The sequence below is a fragment of the Hakea prostrata genome, chromosome 6 (genome assembly GCF_041222555.1).
Source record: "Hakea prostrata isolate BN-2017 chromosome 6, UWA_Hpros_2, whole genome shotgun sequence".
Taxonomy (NCBI): domain Eukaryota; kingdom Viridiplantae; phylum Streptophyta; class Magnoliopsida; order Proteales; family Proteaceae; genus Hakea; species Hakea prostrata.
In genome coordinates, this window is record NC_142605.1 from 10,597,877 (window position 1) to 10,606,657 (window position 8,781).

General features: G+C 39.7%; 1 non-coding gene across 1 annotated transcript; it reads left to right on the forward strand.

Annotated features, from left to right (window-relative positions):
- Positions 1–7,886: 7,886 nt before the first annotated feature.
- LOC149012227 (small nucleolar RNA R71) lies at positions 7,887–7,993 on the forward strand. Its single transcript, XR_016174183.1, has one exon. It is a non-coding gene; the product is annotated as a small nucleolar RNA R71 (small nucleolar RNA).
- The last annotated feature ends 788 nt before the right edge of the window (positions 7,994–8,781 follow it).

The window sequence follows — 8,781 nt, forward strand, 5'->3', positions numbered from 1 at the left end:
AAGCGACCGCCACTAGTAACCGCCCCCATGTAATTTGCCATACAAGGGTGCTTTTACTAGGGGGTTGATACCCAAGGTCAACCTAGCCCTAAATAAGAGATGGGGGAGATCTTACCTTCATTCCGGACATCTCTGAACGACACTTGACTTCCAGAATTTCCCACACCAGCCAAGGTAGGCTTTTCGGACATAGGATCCAGATCCATGGGTCCTGGGTATGGATCATGGGCTTCAATCCGGATACTCCACAAGTTCACCCGACTAGACCTTCGGGTTCTCGGACCTGGAATACGGATCTCGGGTTAGAAATACGGGGGGTATTACATTCCTCCCTCCTTAAAAGAAATTTCGTCCCCGAAATTACAACGTACCTGAAGGCCCAAAAAGGTGAGGATACTTGGACCGCATCTCATCTTCTTTCTCCCAAGATGCTTCCTCAAAAGAGTGATTCTTCCATCTGATCTTCACCAAAGGTATAGTCCGATTTCTCAACTGCTTGTCCTTTCGGTCCAAAATCTCCGCCGGTTCTTCATCATACGTTAAATCCGCACTCAACCCTTCCGGTTCATGCCTGAAGCAGCTGTTCTGCACTTATCAAGCATTGCCTTAGCATAGATACATGGAATACATCATGCACACCAGCAAGAGACGGGGGCAAAGCCAACCGATAAGCTACTGGTCCAACCTTCTCAATAATGTCAAAGGGACCAATATACCTAGGGCTGAGTTTTCCTTTAACATTGAAACGCATGACTCCTTTCATCGGCGAAACTTTCAAAAACGCACGCTCACCAACTTGAAACTCAAGGTCAGACCTTCTTTTATCCGCATAGGACTTTTGTCGAGACTGAGCAGTTTTGATCCTTTCTCTAATCATATCCACCATAGTGCCGGTGATTTCGATTAGATCAGGGCCAAGAACACGCCTTTCCCCAACTTCATCCCAATACGGAGGAGTTTCGCAAGTCTTCCCATACGTAGCTTTAAACGGGGCCATTCCAATAGTAGACTGATAGCTGTTGTTATAAGCAAACTCCACCAAGGCTAGGTGGTCATCCCAGTTACCACTCATCTCTATGACACACGCTCTAAGCATATCTTCCAAAATCTGTATGGTCCTTTCCGATTGGCCATCGGTCTGAGGATGATGAGCAGTGCTCAAATTCAGCTGAGTACCTAGAGCTTTCTGCAGGCTATTCCAGAAACGCGACGTAAATCTCGGGTCTCTGTCTGACACAATGCTAACCGGAACACCATGCAATCTTACTACATTATCAACATAGAGTCGGGCCAACTTATCCATGGAATAGGTGATCTTCATCGAAATGAAGTGTGCTGATTTGGTTAATCGGTCCACTACCACCCACACCGAGTCATTCCCTTTTCTAGATCGGGGCAGACCAGTGACAAAATCCATAGCAATGTCTTCCCATTTCCAACTAGGTACCTGGAAGAGGTTGCAGAAGGCCAGACGAAGGCTGCCGGACAGCTTTCACACGTTGACAAGTCCCACATTTAGCAATGAAATCTTCCACATCGTTCTTCATGCCAGACCACCAAAAATACCCTTTCATATCATGGTACATCTTCACGCTTCCAGGATGAATAGTAAAGATGGACCGATGAGCATCGATCAAGATTTCGCTTCCGAGGTCTTCCACCGCAGAACACAAACTCTTCCTCTAAAAACAAGAGCACCATCAAAGGCTAGGGAGAAATCTTCCACGTCCTTAGTCTTTGAAGTGATCAAGTCAATCTTTTTCTTCAATTCTGGATCAGCCAACTGTAGAGCAACAATTCGGTCCCTCAAACTTGGTCGAACCGATACAATGCCAAAACAGCACCGGAACTTTTCGGCAAAATCTCAAGTCCAAATCTTACTATGGAGAACAATAAGGGCTTACTGAGACATGTCAGAACCACACTTCCTCGATTACTCTTTCTACTTAAGGCATCAACAACCACATTAGCTTTTCCTGGATGATATTGAATATCACAATCGTAGTCCTTCACCAGTTCTAGCCATCTTCTCTGTCTCATATTCAACTCCTTCGGGGGAAAAAAAAATTGGGGAGTTTGGGGGGGGGGGGGAAAAGGAATTTTTTTTTATAAAAAGGGGGGGGGGGCTTAATTGTGGGAGGAAAAGAGCAAAGTTTGTTGTTGGGGGGTGGTGGTTAGGTTTGTTGGGTGTTTTGTGGCTTGTGGGTTGGGGGGTGTTTGGTTGTTGGTATATAAGATATGACGGGAGTATACGTATCGCAATCAAGTAATAAATGATAAGTAAAGTATCGATCCCACGGAGAATTATATCCTTAACTTTCAATGTAAAAATAAAATTGATTTAAATGAAATTAACAAGGTTGATTGGTATTTGTCTAACTAATTAACCAAATGACAGGTAAAGAAAACTAAGGAACTAAAATGTAGATTTGAGCAATGGAAGAAACTTAATGAGTGACAAGTGTGTTAGGAATCAAGTTTCCCTTCCCCTGAATTTTAAAACACAAATACTAAAGCAATACTACAACCCCAAGATAAATCAAGAACTTGGAATGAATGGCAATATGGTATTTTCCAATACACATAAGCTAGCATCCTAAATCAACATCAGCATATTCCTATGAAGAATTGAATTAAGAATGCAATTTAAACCCAATCCAATCAATGGTAATGTGAGGTAATTGGGTATTCCTACCCAACCTACTAATTAACACAACCTAATTAAAGATGATGCTAACTCACACAATTCAACAAACACCTAGACTTCATTAATTTTCCAATTAATGAAATCATAACATTCATTCAAGAAAGATCATTCAAGACTGAAATTAGTCAATATAACCTGCTGAATTCATTAACAATAAAATGGATTGCAATAAAACTAAAGAACACATGATTAATTACATATCAAAATTCAGGTTTAGGTACTACTATCATCCCAACACAGCTAAGATTTAGCCCATAACAGAATTCAAATGCATAAAACCAAGTATAGTTGACATGAGACTAGAAAATAAGAAGATAGAGTTATAAAAACAAGAATAAACTAAGGCTTCAATGCTTCCACATGAGCTCCAGCTTTCTTCTTCAGCAAATCAACAATTCCAGCAGCTCCTTGCTTCCACAAGAGCTCCAGCATTCGTTCTCTACCTCCTTCCTCTCAGCCAAGTCTATCTATTCCACCCTTGGTCGAATCTCCCCTCTTGTCCTCCTTGCCTCTCTTCTCTTTCTTCCATAAATGTCTTCAATCATTAGGTTAGATTCTGGCCATAGGATTAGAACTTTCCTCCTGAGATCAAGGGCTGAAAACCATCATGTATTTACAAGAATTTAGTCCACTTAAGTTAGCCCTTTTTGGTCAATTCCATTTGAATTGGATCTGAGAATATTCTGCTCCGTTGTTGTAGCAATGCAGCAACAACTCTACAACAAAGTTAGAGGACATGTTCTTCTATTATGAATCTTCACCAACATGTTCAAGAGAAAGAGAAATAGTCAAATTCATCCATAAAAAGAAGGGAAATTCATGCAATGGTGACAAAAATGAACTAAACAAAATGCAACATGTTAAGACTAAATAAGACAACACCTAATGAATACTATCACTAAAACAAAGACAAAATACTCCTAAATCAAGCCATCTCAAGTATAAAAGTTATAAATCTTAACTCTATTTCATAGAGTTATCACACCCCCAAACTTAAGACATTGCTTGACCTCGAGCAATAAAGACAAATGAAAACAACAACTAACTACTAATGAAAGCATGAGGAAATTAAAAGAAAAGAAAAGCAAATAACCTGGCTTAAGCATGCAATAGGATGAGTGTTAGACAGAAGTTGCCTCTCAATCTTTTTCTAAATTTTCAGATCCAACACATCTGGCCAATAACACTTAGATGTCATACTTTACTCATCAGGATGCTCTCAAGTGTGTGTGTGAAAGTTAAGGATCTTGCCCCAGATCACCCTAGTCTAGCTGAATCATGGTCATCAAGTTTAGTTCATTGATCTAATATGTTGACCAAATGATTACCTCTCCACTAATTAGGAATCCATATCTTTTTACAACCCCAAGAACTTGTTTCATACTCTTTTGAGCATTTGACCCCCCAAACTTATTCTTTATGAACTTTTTTTTTTTTTTTTTTTTTATTGTTGTCATCTTGCCTTTTTACGCGAATATCGCTCATTTGTGATGAAGATACCCGGTTACTCAACAAGATCACAAACAAGAGTGCCTTGCATGCTCATATTTCGGGCCACTGTTGACGTCAAAAATACACATGGGTTACATGCATATTCCTGGTTACTAGGTTGCCCAAAACAGCGGAACATTATTCTCTTTTTCTTTCTCTCTCTTTTTTTTTTATATTTTTATATTTTTTTATTTTTCATGCTCATATTTTAGGCCACTGTTGACGTCAAAAATACACATGGGTTACATGCATATTCCTGGTTACTAGGCAACCCAAATCAGCGGAGCATTATTCTTTTGGGGAAGGGAAGGGGTCAAACCTCAATCAATATTCACAATGTACAAAGTTCTTGGAGAAGCCAAATGGGGATCCCTAATGTGTAAGTCTTGAAGTTCTCATTTAACCAATTCTAAGATCCTAAAACTCTCACATTGATCCAACTTTCCCCAGATTCTCCAGAGCTTGAAATATCACTTGGTGCATCAATAATATGGCATCACAGACATGAGTAAATGCAGACATCAGATCATTATAGTAGAATTGTGCTAAGATTTCCAACAAAATCAGAGTAAGAGGCACTGACATTCACATTCCTTAACAACCATCCAAATTTCATGAAAAGCCAGATTATCTACACAAAACATCTACCCAAAACAGCTACTCTAAAACTGGACAGCAACAAAAGAACGCAACCACAAAAGAAAGCTGACGAAAACTAAGCAACTAGGAGCATCCATAATCATAAAGATCACATATGCAATTATTGGAAAATTGCAAAGCTTACCCCCAAACTAAAGAGGAGCAGTGTCCTCACAGCAAAAGAAAGGAAAAGAAAGTAAGGGAATCAAAAGAAAACAAAGTAAAAGAAGAGAGAGAACTTCCCTGAATAAGCTAGGCCTCATCATCATCATCTAAGGAATGGAACTCATCATCAACAGTAGCTGCAGCAGCTGCAACTTCATCCATTGAAGCACTAGAACTAGGGGGTCATTCGCTCTTCTTCTGAGGGGCCATTTCGAATGGAGTGCACAAGGTTGGCCCCTAACAACCACTATTGAAGTCAAACAAACACTAAAACAGACCTTAGCTAACAAAAACACTATAACAACTAATCAAACAAATTGTAGAAAATAAAAAAAATAAAAATAACTAATCAAACAAATACTAAAACATACCTTATCTAACAAAAACAGAGACACCATAAAAGTAGAAAACAAGAACAAACAATTAACAAACAATGAACTATAACTAAGCAAACAAAAACAAAACACTAACAAACAAATTCTATGTTGTTTTAGGTGCAAATGGCAAGCACAAAAACAGAGGATATGAGCATAGGGTAACGATGACCCAGAAATGCTGTATTGGTGTGTGCAAGTGATTGTAGCTCCAAAATAACACCTAAACAAATAAGAAAAGTTGTATATACCCTAACGAAAACATACACTAAGACAGCATAAGAACAAACACATAACCCACAAACCACAAATTGAACATTCAACAAAAACACAGCAAATTAGAAAGTTCAAAAATATAGAATGAAAGAAAAGAAATGGGGAGAACACTTAGCTGATGTGGTGTAGGGAAGATGGAAGGTCGAAATACCACAAAAACATGCCCGAAACCCAGTACGGCACCGGTAGTCCTCTGAGAAGTGATTCGAGGATGGAATGGGGGAAAAAGTTAGGGTTTTTGTGAAAGATGGGCTATCGGTGAAGAAGAAGATTGCTTTGGTGGGTGAATGTAGGTAATTGGAGGTGTGAAAGTCTTTGAAAAACAGAAAATGGAAGAGAAGAGAAGGATGAGTTGCAGTGGAGGAGACGATGGAGCCGTGAGAGTCAACGAAGTGAGCTGAGTGTTTCGTTGGATTTCGGTTTGAAATGAGAGGTTTTTATGGGTTTGGGTTGGTATTGGTTTAGAAGGGTTTAAGAAAATGAAATTGGTTCGAATCAGTATGGGTTCAGCATGGTCTAATAGAAGTTTGAAGTGTATTTTTGATGGGTTGGTTGGGTTTGAGATGAAACCGGGTCGGGTGAGTGGTTTAATCGTTGTTGTAGCTTTCTTTGCAGCTTTGCTATAGCAACGAACACAGAATGTAATTTTCAACAGAGAATGTAATGTGTCAACAGAACATGTAAGACCCGTAGCTGAGGATCAAAACTTTGTAGTAGCATTGTGGCCACATCGCTACAACAAAGATAGTGAAATTTGCTGGATATTGAAACATGCTCTGTTCAGCAGTTTGATTTAATGATAAGTTGGGCAAAACACCCAAGCACTCTCTGTTTGTTCTGTTTGTTCCCAACACCTCCCTTCTTTTTAAGCCTCTTGAAAGATGATTGAAGATTTGTCCCGCTCCAATGGTGCTTCCAATAATGCTTGATCCACTGCATGCTCTAGTTCCCAAGGCCATTTAATGATTTCTTCTTGTGCACCTTCCATAATTGGACTAAAACTCCTCTGATGCTTCATATACCTGTTGCAACATTCCTCCAACCAAATTTTAAGCTTTAATACTGAAGGACTGATCCCGTTGATCTCTACTATACTCCATCGCATTGCTCTTCTACACTTCGTCAGCACTTCAAGTAGCATATCTTCTTGCTCCTTTGTTAGCAGTGCTAAAACAAAAACATGGAGTGTTTTGGCTGCATCCAAATGGGCATACTGAGAGTGTTTTGAAAGAGGTGTGAACTCTAACATAGGTGGCTCTTCAATTGATGGTTTAGGGGCTTTAGTTTCAAGCTCAGATAATACAAGAGACTCAAATCTACTCCCACTCAATGCCTTAGCTGGTCTTGCCTCTAACAAATCCATATATCTACTTGCTTCATCATCCACTTGTTCAATTTCTATTGCCAACGAAAGCTCTAGTGGGTTTTTAATACATTCTGCCTCCAACTCTTCGGAAACCAGCTCTTCAAGGACATCCACAACAAAGCACTCTTCTATTGCATCTGGAGATCTAGGATTTTCTATAGCACATTGCAATGATCCTTGAGAGCGATTACTTAAAGCACTAGCCAGCTGTCCAACTTGATTCTCCAAATTTCTCAATGAAGATGCTTGACTTTGAATCATTGCATCATTCCTTGCCATATACTCCTTCAATAAAAGCTCTATTGATGAAGAGGGTTCCATAGGTTGAATGTTCACTTGCTGTTGAGCACTTGGAAGCGGATGAGGTCGAGGCAGGATGGAAGATGGGCTTGCATTCTGTCCTTGAGCATTCCAAGAGTAGTTAGGGTGCTGCCTCCAACCAAGATTATAGGTGTTGGCATATGGGTTATTGGCATTGCTGAAATTACCATCATAGTAAGCTAATTCTGGGTTAGATGGACAGCTATCAAAGACATGCTCCCCACCACAATATGTACACAAGATTGCTGTATGTTGTTGAGTTTGTACAGCTGTAGGCAAGTTTACGGATTTTAACACACTAGTTAGGGATGACACTTGTGAAGTTAAAGTTGTCACTGCATCTAACTCATAAATCCCTGCCACTCTCTTATTTGCAGCACCTCTCTCAGCTGGCCATTGGTAGTTGTTGTTGGCCATTCTCTCCAAGATCTCATAAGCTTCATTGTAAGACTTTGCCAATATAGCCCCATTTGCTGATGCATCCACTATGGATCGAGTTTGTCCACTTAAACCATAGTAGAAAGTCTCCATTTGAATCCAATGAGGAATACCATGGTGAGGACATTTACGCAAGAGCTCCTTAAATCTTTCCCATGCCTCATACAAAGATTCACCATCCAACTGTTGAAAACCAGTGATATCATTTCTGAACTTGGCATTCTTTGATGCAGGAAAGTACTTCATCAAGAACTTCTCTACTAAATCATTCCATGTGGCTACTCATTGTGGAGGTAAGGAGTTCAACCATGCTCTTGCTTTATCCCGCAATGAGTAAGGGAATAGCTTCAATCTCAAAGCTTCTTTAGTTGCTCCCGGTATCTTGAAAGAGTCACTTACTTCCATGAAGAGTCTAAGATGGAGATGAGGATCTTCTGTTGGCATCCCACTGAACTGTCCTATAGTCTGAAGCATTTGAAACATCACAGGCTTAAGTTCAAAATGTAATGCTTGAATTTCTGGCCTTACTATACTTGGATTCAGTTCATGCAACCTTGGGACAGCATATCCTCTAATGGCCCTATCTCTATCATCACCCTCAGCTGCCATATTATTCTCATTATTATTCAATCCATTTCTCACTGCTTCAGCCATTGTTTGACCTGCTGCTAAACCTTGCTACTTCCTTCTTCTAGCTCGAAATGTCCTTTCGATTTCAAGGTCAAAGGGTATCAACTCTTGATCAGGCAGCAGACTCATACAAGGGTAAAAGCACCTGAGAATAAAAGGAAACTAATATCAAAGTAAAGAAATTTCAGTAGATAAAACAAAAACTTACTTCTACACTAATTATCAAAGACAAAATTCCCCGGCAACGGCGCCAAAAACTTGTTGCTTGTATCTCAAGATATCACGCAAGTATACGTATCGCAATCAAGTAATAAATGATAAGTAAAGTATCGATCCCACGGAGAATTATATCCTTAACTTTCAATGTAAAAATA